Here is a 14,618-nt window from a genome sequence, read left to right on the forward strand (position 1 = left end):
AGTATTGACAGTTCAAGTGGTTAAATATCTGAAAACACAGATTGACATGAATCCAAAATACACTGATGATTGTGCTGTCAAACGATGAAACTATATGGAATCTATGAAAAGATTGTGGGGGTCCCTGCTTCATCTCTCTCTCAACTAAGGGGTCCTCGGCCTGAAAACGTTGAAGACCCCTGGTGGTCTAAAGCTTTGCGTCATCTTCCCTACATAACGCCTGTGTAGATTTGTGTTTTGTTGACGATGCCCACTCTTAGCGCAGAGGAGCGCCATAGCGATAATGACAAAATATAAATTAACAAAGAAGGCTTAGTGCCATTTTTTCCGGGTTGTCTTTTTTTTTTTGTCTTTCAGTTTTTTTTTTTTTGCGTAGGAATATTACATCGAATATGACGCGTTGAAGTGTCACACGCATAGTGACACAGCTACGTTCCATCACAAAAGTCACATTGAAAAGACAACAGATAAAGCCAGCATCAACTTTTTAAATTGAACACGGCTCATCATAGGGAACTGGGAACACATGAACTCCACGAGTCCCTTTACATATAGATTAATTTTTCATATCATATGTATGGATTTTTCATAATTATATCGTGTCATAATGGCTATGACACAGTAATATAATACAATAACATAATTTCATAAATGCTTATAGCGTAAAAAGCAACATAGGATTTGTTTAAAAAAAAAAGTATAACCTTTTTCAATAGATCCAGTAATGTTAGGTAATATTATGTAATGATAGGTAGGTAGGTAGGTAGGTAGGTAGGTATTGCGTTAGGGAGGTAGGTAGGTAGATAGGTAGCACTAGATAGTTTCTTTAACTAAAGTCTTAAACATATTGCTTCTTATCTTCTTATTGACAACAAGCAGTCAGATTCCTATACTTTGTATCAATCTAAATATGAATAAGTTATTGATTGCCTGTTGCTTTGGTTTTTGTTTTTGTCTTGTTGGCGAGCACTGTCCTTATGGTTAATTAATGTGAGTACTACTGGTAATGACAGCACTGATGTCAGGTTCTGTTCTTTTTAGCCTGAACTTGACTAAATTGTCAACATAGAGGAACTAAGCGTAAATATGGCGAAGTCAGTGTTTTTTTGTTTTGTTTTCTGTTTCCATTGCGATGTTAGAGCTCGGGAGACTGAAGTCAAAGTGGTTAACTGGTGGAGAACTCGATCCATCAGGTTTCATGTCACCGCTAGATACAGAAATGGGAAATGTTTGCCTTTTCATTTTGGCTTTTTCACCGGAAAAAGTTGTGTACGACAGCAAAATGACTTTTAACTCTGAAAACTACCTGTGTAGAACGAGGACAAAAGTTTTAAGGTTTTGTCTTTTAACATATTTTGTTTGTTTTTGTTTAAACAAGCATCTTGTACAATGTAATGTTAATTTTTATCAATTTTAAACTGTGTAAAATATCCACTGAAACAAGTGTTTGTGTTTAACCAAATGGTGGGCGTATGGATGAGACAAGGGACTTCAACTTGTTGTGAAACAGAGTAGTTACAGTTAAGCCTGATTTATGCTTAATTGTGTGCCCGCGTTGCTTGCCGAAAATAGCTATTTTCTGTGTGCAACACCCGTGTGCATCTACTGTATGTATAACTCAGGCTTAATGACTAGTGTAGCTGATAACAGTAGCGGCGTGCAAGGGTTTTCCACTGACTTCCAGAGATTTGACCGTATGAGTTTGTTTAAGCCTCCTACAGCAGTGGTTCTCAACCTCTGGGTCGGGACCCCACAGAGGGGTCCCCAAATTGTTTTGGGGGGTCCCCAGATGATTAACTTAATGTGCAACATTGTTTTCTTGCTCAACAGTTAACAAACGAACATAAAGTTTAGGTGTATAGAGGGAATATGCACGTTTCTAAAGTGACAATTTAATGCCAAATTGTCAAATATTAGAGGCAGAAATTGTGAAAATAGCCGATGTCCATGCTCACAACGTCCATGGAGATCGGCTATTTTCACAATTGAACCGTGTTAGACAAAATGTAATGCCTCAACTCTTAGTGCTCGTCAGGGTGGGGGCTTAACCCTTAAAGTATGATTATTTTGGGGGTCACGGCCTGAAAAGGTTGAGAACCACTGTCCTACTGTAGAACAACTGACCAGAAGACCAGATAGCAGTAGTGGTAGATTCGGAAGGCAATGAGGGATGAATCGTCCAAATCGACTTTTTGTTATCAAATGCATATCTCTGATGTAAAGCTATTTGTTATTCGAGCTAAGGAATCATAACATGTGATCGATGTATTTGTTGTCAACAACAAATACATCGATCAACAAAAACAAGGTTTGATTTGAGCAATATTTTTCCCCCATTTAAGAAACATCTCTGTTTCCCTGACATGATGTTAGTGAGAATGTTGTTTGCGTGTCATTTAATACATGTTCTGTCTGTGTGTCTGTATTTGCTAAACCTCCCACGGACCTGTAGGCCAGACAGCTGTGAGTGTGTACAGGGATCTATTGTAATGTCTCCTTTGAACAATGTCTTAACAGGCCAGGACAATATGCTGCTTAAATTCACTATAAATCTGTTACATAATGACGTGGATTATACCTTTTATTTTTGAGAGACAAAAGAGCAGATGATGCAAAGGCTGTGGAATTGAGATGACAATGGAAGGTTGCTTAGATACGTTAATTCCATGTCCTTAATTGCTATTCTTAATTCCATTCTGGAAATCCACAGAGCCAGGAATGAACAATGCAGTAGGTCATTGATATTGATTCCTGTATCATTAGGTAAACAGGGTTTGTCTGCTTAAGATAATTGATTATTGATTACCTTTGCGTCTCTGTTATGACGGGTACAGGGCGAGGCGCAGCAAATGAACCACTACCTTTAACTCCAAGCCACAATGCAAAAGTAATATTTCGTCGTTGTCGGGTGAAAACCTTGTATGTCCAAAACCGTTTGTTTTGCATTTTCCATTTTAAACATGAGTTAAACTATTGAAAACAGCCGATCTACAAGCACACAACGCCTCGCATCGTGAGGCGTTGTGTGCTTGTAGATCTGCTGTTTTCACTACTTTTGTGCGACGGCCTTGTACGATGAAGCAGGGCTTTACTTTACGAAAGAACATAGACATTTTAAACTTGGAGATGCGAGGTTTCCTCCTGACGACAACGATTTGCACTGACGAACAAAACGACAGCGAGCGTGTGTCAATGGACAATAGCTCCGGGGGCCCAATGTCCGCCTTGTCCTAAAGTCCAAAATATCTGTTTTTCTTTTCGATATGATAAGCTATTTTTTAGTTTTTTTCTTCTTGCCAAGTCAGCTTTCAGCTTGATTCAATGTCAGCGAAGCGAACGAAAGTGCAGATAGATCAAAGCATGGGTGGATTTTGGGGGGTTAAGAATGACCTTGTTTGACTACTGAACAACAATGACATATATTTAACCCATTTAGAACGGGTACACATTTTGTGTATCATTATTTTATGCTTTAACTATTGAAAAATAGCAGATATACAAGCTCACAGCGCGGCACCGAGTGCCGCGCTGCGAGCTTGTAGATCTGCTATTTTTGAAAAATCGTGAAAATTAGAATTTTGAAAGTGTCTTTTGAATCCTTCTAAGATTTTTTGAAAAACCTATGTTTCTATGTCGGCAATCTGGCCAGCCATCGTCAAAGAAAAGGTCCTTTTCACTTAACTGGAGCTCAGTTAGTCGTTCTTGAGAGACTACTATGTCAGTGGTTCTCATACTTGAAGGACCCCCAAAATGATATTTATTTGGCCACGGACCCCCATCTCAAAATATTTAGTTCCAGGGACCCCCCCCCAGAAGCAAAATTTGAGTTACAAACCTTCGCTTTGAAAATACATATATTCAAAGATTTGCACACATTTTCACAACTTTTTCAAAAATAGCAGATCTACAAGCTCGCAGTGCCGCGCTGTGAGCTTGTATATCTGCTATTTTTCACTGGTTAAAGCATTCAATAATTCTTGGCCTAAATGGGTTAATGTCCTGCCAGAGGGGTTTTCTTTCTCTTTCTGTATGATTTTCTCTTTGGTGATTATGTAATTGATTCTGTTTGAAGGTGTGTGGGGGGAGGAGGGGTGTTTTTGTACGTTTCTGTGTTAAATTGCTGCACTTTATGCACCACTTGGGGTTTAAACACAGACATCAACAGATTACTAATAATTTATCGGCTATTAGAGAGGTGGGGAAACGGACAATGCTGAAAATGCGTTGTGTAAACTGAGCTGGATATAGACAGGCTACCACTGTTGTCACTTGGACTGTGTTCTCATTTATATGTAATCAGGGGTCTTCAACAGGGGGTCCAGGACCCCTAGGGGGTCCTCAGATAGAGTTACAACAGGGGGTCCTCCAAATCTCCCAATCCTTTTTATATTAACGACTTGAACCCTGGTGTCTATATTCTGAGAACTGTAGCCAAAAATAGCAGATCTACAGTACAAGCTCACAATGCCTCGCGTTGTGAGGCATTGTGAGCTTGTAGATCGGCTATTTTCAGCAAAGAGGTTGGGTGTAGAGGGGAAAAGGAACAGGCTGAGTACAGAATGAAAGGTCAAGTTTATTTGGTAATGACGGCTCAAGTGGTTAAATATCTGAAAATACAAATTGACATGAATCCAAAATACACTGATGATTGTGCTGTCAAACAATGAAACTATATGGAATCTGAAAAGGTTGTGGGGGTCCCTGCTTCATCTCTCTCTCAACCAAAGGGTCCTTGGCCTGAGAACATTGAAGACCCCTGATGTAATGATTTCCAAATGTTGCGTTGTTGTCGTCTGGTGTTCAGGTGACAGTGGATGAAGTTCTTGAAGAATAGAGATTAAAACTGCAGCAACGAAGACGTCCATCAGTAGAAATATATCAAACCGGTGCTTCTTCAAATGTGTTAATTTATCTTCTGGATCTTTTGAAAGGAATGCGCCTTCTCAGTATTTTATTTGTGGTGTTAAACCAAAGTCATATCGTTCCAGCGGTGAATACCCAAACTTAAAAGGTAGCACACGCACACACGGATAGATCTTCAGGACAAACTTCTCTATAATGTCACCAATTTATACTGACCGTGGCAGCTGATGGGCTAACAAACATCTTGTCTAGAGATTATCACAGAGGAATTTATGTGTGTGAATAAGCTTTCCACATCCATAGATACAGTTATCATAGAGCTACCTTTGTCTTGAAGATCTGTGTATGTCTGATACCCTTTGGGTATTCAACGATGGTATTGATTCTTTCTCTCTCTCTCTCTCTCTCTCCCTCTCTATCTCTCTCTCTCTCTCCCTCTCTCTCTCTCTCTCTCTCTCTCTCTCTCTCTCTGTTTGTTTATGGTTACTGTGGAACTTGAAACATTTTTGAAAATGTGTTTTATTGTTTTAGACTCATTTTGTTCATGATGCTGTAATTATGAAGAAAATCTGACTTTAATATATGTCATTGGTTTTCAGCTCTGCATGTCGGTGCTTGGTTCTTGGAGGGGACGGGGGGAGGGGGGGTATGCTGCATTCAAACACTCTCATCTCATCATATGCACATGCATGTGCACAAGAAGACACAATGATGTCTTTGACGTCTGCCCTGCAGTGTATCACAGCCACACAGCAACACACATGGCAGGTTGTTTACCAGTGTTAATACACTGCATCTATATTGTTGTTTTATTTACTTACGAGACATCGGACCACAACACCACCATCACAGTTATTTTACATTCTGCACACACATTCTACGTGATCGAGGCCATTTTACAGCTGTTCAAAAACATTTTTTTACAGGTTGAGCTCATACAGTAAATCAAGTCTTCAACAGGGGGTCCAGGACCCCTAGGGGGTTCTCAGAGTTACTACAGGGGGTCCTCCAAATCTTTGTGTGATAGAAACTTTTTTATGTTAATCACCCGAACCCTAGTGTGCATATTCTGAGAACCTCAGCCAAAAATAGCAGATCTACAAGCTCACAATGCCTCGCGCTGCAAGGCGTTGTGAGCTTATAGATCGTCTATTTTCGGCAAAGAGGTTTGGTATAGAGGGGAAAAAAGAGCAGACTAAGTACAGAGTGAAAGGTCAAGTTTATTATTTATTGAAGGTTCAAGAGGTTGAATATCTGAAAACACAAATTGATGTGAATCCAAAATACGCTGATGATTGTGCTGTCAAACGATGAAACTATATGGAATCTATGTGTAGTGGGGGTCCCTGCTTCAACTCTCTCTCAACTAAGGGGTCCTTGGCCTGAAAACGTTGAAAACCCCTGCAGTAAATTTCAGTTCAACCACATGAACCCTAGCGTCCCTAATCTGAAGCGAACATTCAGCAAGAATAGTAGATCTACAAGCTCACAAGTTGTGAAGTCAGCCCTTTTTTCCCCACAATGAGACGATACTAAAGAAGGGGGCCTACAAATATAGACCCTTGGGGGACTCCGGTCAATGAAGTACAGTGTGTGTGCGTGTGCAAGCGTGCGCGCGTGTATGCTACTGTAATCTCTTAATGTGCTGTATTTAGCACTAAACTAAACTCAAACGATTCACTTGTTTTGGAGAATATATTGAGCTGTAACAAATGACCCTCCCTGCCCGTTACTCCGGTGACATCCTGTCCTCTAGAATATCAGTGAACAGCCAGTCCTCCTGGAGGGGCAGGGTTATTATGGGATGGCGCTGGGGGTACTGAGGAGGAACAGTGAAGGACTGAGCCACACCTTCAAACAATACGTTCTTCTTAGGAGTCCCCGCACCGTACAGCGCCGCCGCGAAGCCACTCTCTTGCTGTTGTTGGGGAACCTGGTGGTACATGCAGGCGTCAGGGAAGATATCGTAACGGTAAGTCTCAGACGTGGGAAGTTGATTCGGGACGTCGCCTTCACAATGGGTGTACTCGAAACAGCTCATGTCTATCTCTGTTGTCTCCAGCCTTTCACTCGCCATCCTACAATGTGAATAGTCCTGTTGTTCCTGATGGCAAAGAGGGTGACTTATGGTCTCGCCCACGTCTCCACAGAAAGATTTCACCCTCTCTCCGTCTCCATGACAGCTGTACCCACGTCCGTAACCATAGTTTACTCCCCTGCCTTCTGAGTGCCCTGCCTCACTTGCAGGATAACCGTTGCGGCAGTGAACTGGCATCATCTTGTCCCCAAAGATCTCTGGCTGGTCCGAACAAGTATGGCCATCGGTGCTCGTCCCGCCAGCAACTCCCCAGCGGGCGCCGTCGCCATCGCCCAGGCACGCACGGACGCCGTCAACGTAGGCCTCCTCGGCGCAGCACAACAAGTCTCCATCCTCAACATCTGACTCCAGCAGAAACGTCTGATCCATACGCTGGCCCTCTGCAAGGCTGGTGGTGTCCTTCTTGGGCTGGGAACATGCCGGGATGTCCTGGAGTGAGAAGTCACAGGAGTCCAGAGAGAGTGGGGAGAGGGACAACGACAGCTCCAGGGAGAGGGACGGTGAGTCACAGGTGTCCAGGTTACGACCATGACTCAGCGGGATGATCTTAGAGAGTGAGTCACAGTCAGTCCAGCTACAAAGACCGCCCTGTGGGGGTTGGATGGCTGCTTCTGGTGGGCTTTCGTGACCGCAGCCGTGCCCTGTCCGAATGTGCTCCTCTCGCGGGGGGACGCTCACGCGTTCTGGTGAGCTCAGCGAGATGATTTCAATCGGCTTGTGATCCCCGCTGCCTTTCTCGCCGGCGTATTTGTGTGTTCCTTTGTCCGTGTAAGTGCCAGAGTGACATTTGAGGTTCCGTGTCCAGTGATGGCCAGACTTTGACTGAGTCGTTTTACTGGCTTCAGAGCCAGACTTTGAAGCTCTCTCAGTGTCTTTCTGAGCATCACTGATTGCATCTGTATGAGGATGGCTTTGGGAGGCACCTAGAGGGGTGCTGTCCACTCTCCCTGACACGGTGACTCTATTCTCCTCCTCTGTGGAGAAGAGAGCAGAGGCCAGGCGATGGTTTGTTGCCTCCATGTCTGCAAACTTCCTGTGAAGAGAGACGGGTAAAGGATGTTAGTGAGGTTAGCGATGGTGTAAAGCAGGGTTCCCCAATAGGCGGCCCGCGGGCCATTTGCGGCCCGCGGGGGGCCACTGTCCGGCCCACACCAACCCCAGTAATAATGGTGGTATAAGAGCAGCAACAACACTAGTATATCGTCGTTGTCGGGTAGAAATCTCGTATCTCCAAATTTGTACGCTCTTTCCCAAATCATACAAGGCTGTCGCACAAAAGTAGTAGGTTCTACGGGCATGGCAGAGAAGGGGTACAAAGGGGTATTTTGAGGGCAGAGTTTGAGTTAAGGACCCCTGGTTTAAGTCATTAAGTCACTCTGTTACAGTATAGGGCAGGGGTTTTCAAAGTGGGTGACGGGGCACCTTGGGGTGCCGCAACGGCAGTCCAGGGGTGCCGCGAGGTAATTTGATAATATTTGGAATTTATTTGGACACTTGAAAAAATATTTAGTATCATTTTAAACTTGAAGTAGCCTACAAAGTTATTTTCAGTCAGTTCTAACCAAAATGGCTATTATCTCAACGTTTTCCTCGCAACATAATCACTAAAATATCGTCACTGTCGGGCAGAAACTTCGTATCTCCAAGTTTCAAATGTGTACGTCTTTTGGTAAAGCAAAGCCCTGCTTCATCATACAAGACTGTCGCACAAAACGAGTGAAAACAGCCGATCTACAAGCACACAACGACTCGCGATGCGAGGCGTTGTGTGCTTGTAGATCTGCTGTTTTCACTAGTTTAGTACATTTTATAGATGATAAATACAAAATGAACGGTTTTGGACATACAAGGTTTCCACCCGACAACGACGATATGCTATAAATAAAAGGTGCTGTGAGCGAAAATTATAATGTAGGGGTGCCTCAGATTAAAAAAATATTTATGGGGTGCCCTGAGACAAAAAAGTTTGGGAACCCCTAGGGGACACACACACACCTCTGGATCATGTTGTGCAGGAACCGCCGATGGTTGACCTGCCGCTTGGACGGCCGCTTCTTCCGCGGCTTCTGGAGGATCCTCATCACGTGGCCCGCCGCCGACGTCACGAAGGTGAAGAGGTCGCGACCCCAGGGAAGCCCTCGCTCCGGCCCGGGTTTGAGTGTCACGGAGGAGGCAGGCTGCTGCATGGCGTCGTGGCAGGGGAGTCAGGGTCGTGGGAGCTGGAGACAGGGTTCCCACGGTCATGAAATTCCTGGAAATATTTTTAAATTAGAAAAAGAAAGAAAAATCCAGTACTGGAAAAGTTTTGGAATTCATCAAGGGTCCTGGAAGGTCCTGGAAAAAATAGCTATGCATTGTCTTTGGTTATTGATTTTGTTAATACCTCTTAAATGACAAATTAAACATGGGCCAAATTGTCAAATATTAGAGGCAGAAATTGTGAAAATAGCCCATCTACATGCTCACAACGCCTCGCAATGCGCGGCGTTGTGAGCATGTAGATCTGCTATTTTCACAATAGAACAGTGTTATACAAAATTCCTCAACTCTTAGTGCTCGTCAGGGTGCCGGGGTCCCCAGTTAAAATATGATTATTTCGGTGGTCACGGCCTGAAAAGGTTGAGAACCAATGGCATACACTACCTGTCTTTGGGCATTGCGCGTAGGAGTAAGCGACCTGTTATTGAGCTGAATTATTGTTATATAGTCCTGGAAATTGGGTTAAATATTCTGTAAAAGTTTTGGAAAAGTTTTGGAAATTCATGGTTAAAAATGTGTGGGAACCCTGTGGAGATGGGCTGAGGGCGTTGAAAAGTGAAAGAGAGAGGAGTAACGCAGCTAACGCTCAATTCACACCAGTCGCAGTGATTTCTATCGCTGTGTAAGTGACACCTTTGTAAATACGCGAAAGATCTTTTTGTGTGGATCACAGGATCCACGGGGGAACGGAGGCTCCAATGTGGCAGAGAGAACCAGGGCACAGGAGAGACTGCCACAGAGCACTCAACTGGTCTGCACGTATTTATTATTTAGCTGAGGTTATACTTCCATCCTCCAATGTGGATCAGACTTCATGTGGCCTGTGTATGGGGTTATCTTTGTGCCATAATTAATTCGTATTCGTACTTTTCCTTTTTTTTACTCGTAAACATTTTTACCAAAAAAATTACACGTAAACAAATTAATTCGAAAAAACTATACGTAAAAAAAAAAAGTACGAATGTTTTTTTGGAAGCTGCAGTGATTATTATGCCAAAACTAAAAAGGAAAGCCAAAATACGAATATTTTCTTACTGTTTTACGAGTTGTTTTTTTGGTTACTTCATCACGAATGCTTTCATCAGATGCACGACTGCAAATCTCAGTCAGCAGTTAGGAAACTGCCAAAAATCACATGATCAGCAGAGAGCCAATGATGTGAGGCCTGTCCCACTAGCCAATGAAAAGGCTCCGGAGTTGGCATGGCAACCAGCTGTTGCCATGTCTTGTAAAAGTGAGTACTCTGGGCTTTCTTGTACATAATTTTAGCTAATTCCATCACCAGTCCCTATGGAAGTCTAAATGCTCAAAAAATAATACATAAATACTACAATGAAATGAAATAAAATAAATAACAAAATGATATAAATAAAAAATAAATAGTTCTATAGATCTAATCATTTCTATAATTGTATTAAATAAGAGAAGTACTCTTTGTATTGTACTTCTTTTAAATAAAGGGGCCTCGGCATCGGCCAAGGGACCCCCCGGGGACCCCCTGGAGCTCTGGGGAGCTCCGGGGACCCCCGCGGACCCCCTGGCGCCGCCGCAAAGGGGCTCCGAAGGGGCCCAAAAATAGGAACAGCACTTTCATGGGAAATTTGGGACTTTGACCGTGCGGACCCCTCCATGGGTGACGGGACCGGGGCAAACGTGACAGCGCGGCCTGGTGGCTGCTCCCCGGTACTGCAGTGCACATAAAAACTCATAACTTGGGCTAGGAGCGACCGTTCGAGACGGGACTGCTACCCACATGTCCGGCTCGGGGCCCCGGAGCCGGCCGAACGCAGGCGGGTAAAAAAGGCCGTAACTCTGCCCCCGAGCCACCGGGAGAGACGGGGCCGGCTGCGGGGGGGTCCTTGACCTTAATTGGTGCGACAGGAAGTGCCCTTCGCCAAACAGGAAGTGCCTCTATATCTCATGAACCGTTTGTCGTACAGACGTGTGGGTGGCGTCATATCACATGATTAAGAGTTCTTGACCTTAATTGGTGCAACAGGAAGTGCCCTTCGCCAAACAGGAAGTGCCTCTATATCTCATGCACCTTTTGTCGTACAGATGCGTGAGTGGCGTCATATCACATGATTAAGAGCCTTAACCTTAATTGGTGCTTCCTTCGCCAAACAGGAAGTGCCCTTCGCCAAACAGGAAGTGCCTCTATATCTCAAGAACCGTTTGTCGTACAGACGCGTGGGTGGCCTCATATTACTTGATTAGGAGTCCTTGACCTTAATTGGTGCAACAGGAAGTGCCCTTCGCCAAACAGGAGGTGCCTCTATATCTCATGAACCGTTTGTCGTACAGACGCGTGGGTTGCGTCATGTGACTTGATTGGGAGTCCTTGACCTTAATTGGTGCAACAGGAAGTGCCCTTCGCCAAACAGGAAGTGCCTCTATATCTCATGAACCGTTTGTCGTACAGACGCGTGGGTGGCCTCATATTACTTGATTAGGAGTCCTTGACCTTAATTGGTGCAACAGGAAGTGCCCTTCGCCAAACAGGAAGTGCCTCTATATCTCATGAACCGTTTGTCGTACAGACGCGTGAGTGGCGTCATATCACATGATTAAGAGTCCTTAACCTTAATTGGTGCTTCCTTCGCCAACAGGAAGTGCCCTTCACCAAACAGGAAGTGCCTCTATATCTCAAGAACCGTTTGTCGTACAGACACGTGGGTGGCCTCATATTACTTGATTAGGAGTCCTTGACCTTAATTGGTGCAACAGGAAGTGCCCTTTGCCTAACAGGAAGTGCCTCTATATCTCATGCACCTTTTGTCGTACAGATGCGTGGGTGGCGTCATATCACATGATTAAGAGTCCTTAACCTTAATTGGTGCTTCCTTCGCCAAACAGGAAGTACCCTTGCCAAACAGGAAGTGCCTCTATATCTCTTAAACATGTGATATGGCGCCACCCACGCGTCTGTACGACAAACGGTTCATGAGATATAGAGGCACTTCCTGTTTGGCGAAGGGCACTTCCTGTTGCACCAATTAAGGTCAAGGACTCCTAATCAAGTACTATGAGGCCACCCACGCGTCTGTACGACAAACGGTTCATGAGATATAGAGGCACTTCCTGTTTGGCGAAGGGCACTTCCTGTTGCACCAATTAAGGTCAAGGACTCTCAATCAAGTCACATGACGCAACCCACGCGTCTGTACGACAAACGGTTCATGAGATATAGAGGCACCTCCTGTTTGGCGAAGGGCACTTCCTGTTGCACCAATTAAGGTCAAGGACTCCTAATCAAGTAATATGAGGCCACCCACGCGTCTGTACGACAAACGGTTCTTGAGATATAGAGGCACTTCCTGTTTGGCGAAGGGCACTTCCTGTTTGGCGAAGGAAGCACCAATTAAGGTTAAGGACTCTTAATCATGTGATATGACGCCACTCACGCATCTGTATGACAAAAGGTGCATGAGATATAGAGGCACTTCCTGTTTGGCGAAGGGCACTTCCTGTTGCACCAATTAAGGTCAAGGACTCTTAATCATGTGATATGACGCCACCCACACGTCTGTACGACAAACGGTTCATGAGATATAGAGGCACTTCCTGTTTGGCGAAGGGCACTTCCTGTCGCACCAATTAAGGTCAAGGACCCCCCCGCAGCCGGCCCCGTCTCTCCCGGTGGCTCGGGGGCAGAGTTACGGCCTTTTTTACCCGCCTGCAGTACCGGCGTTCGGCCGCCAGGTGGCGCTCCTCCACGGCCGGCTCCGGGGCCCCGAGCCGGACATGTGGGTACCAGTCCCGTCTCGAACGGTCGCTCCTAGCCCGAGTTATGAGTTTTTATGTGCGCTGCAGTACCGGGGGGCCGCCACCAGGCCGCGCTGTCACGTTTGCCCCGGTCCCATCACCCATGGAGGGGGTCCGCACGGTCAAAGTCCCAAATTTCCCATGAAAGTGCCGCTCCTATTTTTGGGCCCCTTCGGAGCCCCTTTGCGGCAGCGCCAGGGGGTCCCCGGGGGGTCCCTTGGCCGATGCCGAGGCCCCTTTATTTAAAAGAAGTACAATACAAAGAGTACTTCTCTTATTTAATACAATTATAGAAATGATTAGATCTATAGAACTATTTATTTTTTATTTATATCATTTTGTTATTTCTTTTATTTCATTTCATTGTAGTATTTATGTATTATTTTTTGAGCATTTAGACTTCCATAGGGACTGGTGATGGAATTAGCTAAAATTATGTATAAGAAAGCCCAGAGTACTCACTTTTACAAGACATGGCAACAGCTGGTTGCCATGCCAACTCCGGAGCCTTTTGATTGGCTAGTGGGACAGGCCTCACATCATTGGCTCTCTGCTGATCATGTGATTTTTGGCAGTTTCCTAACTGCTGACTGAGATTTGCAGTCGTGCATCTGATGAAAGCATTCGTGATGAAGTAACCAAAAAAACAACTCGTAAAACAGTAAGAAAATATTCGTATTTTGGCTTTCCTTTTTAGTTTTGGCATAATAATCACTGCAGCTTCCAAAAAAACATTCGTACTTTTTTTTTTTTACGTATAGTTTTTTCGAATTAATTTGTTTACGTGTAATTTTTTGGGTAAAAATGTTTACGAGTAAAAAAAAGGAAAAGTACGAATACGAATTAATTATGGCACAAAGATAACCCCATACCTGTGATATCAGTCATCAATCACCTACGTACTGTATGTAAGATTTATAGACTATGGTTTGAGCCCAATTTAAGTCCCTTTGACTTCCATTATGAAATAAAGTTAAACATTTGTGAAAACAAAAGAGTGGATGTACTGCTGTGGCATACTGGCACTATAGTGTACAAAGACTAATATGTTGCTTTTCCCTCTCTCCATCTGAGAGTCTCTGTTCTGACTCCTGAAACAGCTGGCATTGTCTGCCACCTTCCTGCTGTGTACATTTCACCCTACATGCCATTACCTTTTCATTTTCTTGTAGGCTACTATTGACCGTCAACTTATGTAGTCGTACAATCTATGACATTACAGAGCTTACAGGTACTTCCTCCTGTGAAGTTCCCACAAGGCGGCTGGCAGGATCAGGATCTGCATTGTGAAGCCAAGAAACATGGCACACTACTTTTCTATATATTCAATGTCCAAAGATTTGTCTCCATACAGCCTGTCACTTTGATGAATCGTGATGATGCAATGTAATGACATTGCACCGTGCCTTTTCATACAGTATACACATGCACAGATTTGGCTCTAAAAAGGTCTCAAATTCGTTCTCCTGCTATACGGCACTAAAATGCGGAACGCCCTACCGCAAGCCCTAAAGGAGTGTAAATCCTATAACCTCCTTCAAAATCTGTCTGAAGAGTCACCTACAGACGGCTGCTACTCGAAACTTGTAAATAGACTAAGCACATGTAATTGATGTTATCCTATGCAAAGTAC

This window comes from Nannobrachium achirus (genome assembly GCF_963921795.1).
Source record: "Nannobrachium achirus genome assembly, chromosome: 2".
Taxonomy (NCBI): Eukaryota; Metazoa; Chordata; class Actinopteri; order Myctophiformes; family Myctophidae; genus Nannobrachium; species Nannobrachium achirus.